We start from the raw sequence: 1172 nt of genomic DNA, 5'->3' as shown, positions 1-1172 counted from the left end.
AATGGGTTAATTCAACAGGAAGACACACACATATATACAACCAACATCAGAGCACTAAAAATATACAAAAAACATTGACAGATATGAAAGAGTAAATAGACAGCAATACGATAATAGTAGGAGACTGTGACACCCCACTTTAAATAATGGATAGAACATCCAGGCAGAAAATAAACAGCTGACTTGAATAGCACTATAGACCAAATGGGCCTAACAGACATATGGAACTTTCCACCCACATCAAGAATACCTATTCTTCTCAAGCAAAAATGGAATATTCTCCAAGATAGACCACATGTTAGGCCACAAAATAAGTATTAAGAAATTTTAAAAGATTAAAATTTTACCAAATATCTTTTCCAACCATAATAGAATGAAATTAGAAATCAACAAAAGTAAGAGAATGAGAAGGTTCACGAATACATAGAAACTAAACAGCACACTGTGGGACAACCATTGGGTCAAAGAGGAAATCAAGGGCCGGCCCGGTGGCGCACTGGATAGTGCGCCGCTTGGGAGGCGCGGCGGCGCTCCCGTCCGAGGGTTCGGATCCCACATACAGACCCGCTCCCGCTCGCTGGCTGAGCGAGGCGCGGGAGCAACACCGAGGCTTGCGATCCCATTGCCGGTCTCCGGTCCGGTACGGGGGCAACACTGAGGGTTGCGATCCGTTGCCGGACACGGAAAAAAGACAAAAAAAAAAAAAAAGAGGAAATCAAAAGGGAATTTTTAAAATATAGAGAAAAATTAAAAAATTAAAATAAAACTTAAAAAATATTGTGAGACAAATGAAGGTAAAAATACAACATACCAAAATGTATGGGATGCAGCAAAAGCAGTTCTAAGAAGGAAGTTATAGCAATAAACACCTACGCTTAAAAGAGAGAGAAAGATCTCAAATAAACAACCTAACATTATTCCTCAAGTTATAAGAAAAAGAGCAAACTAAGCCCAAAGTTAGCAGAAGGAAGAAAATAAAAATTAGCACAGGAATAAGTGCAATAGAAAACAAACAATTTAAACATTAATAAAACAATTTTGTTTTTGAAAAAATTAACAAAATCAACAAAACCTTAGTTAAACTAATTTTAAAAAGAGATTACTCAAGTAAAATCAGAAATGAAAGAGGAGACATAAAAGATGCCTCAGAAATACATAAGATCATAGAGGAA

Source organism: Galeopterus variegatus, unplaced genomic scaffold, assembly GCF_000696425.1.
Source record: "Galeopterus variegatus unplaced genomic scaffold, G_variegatus-3.0.2 Scaffold3236, whole genome shotgun sequence".
NCBI classification, from domain to species: Eukaryota; Metazoa; Chordata; class Mammalia; order Dermoptera; family Cynocephalidae; genus Galeopterus; species Galeopterus variegatus.
The sequence above is the reverse complement of the archived record's forward strand: the minus strand, read 5'-3'. Positions refer to the sequence as shown.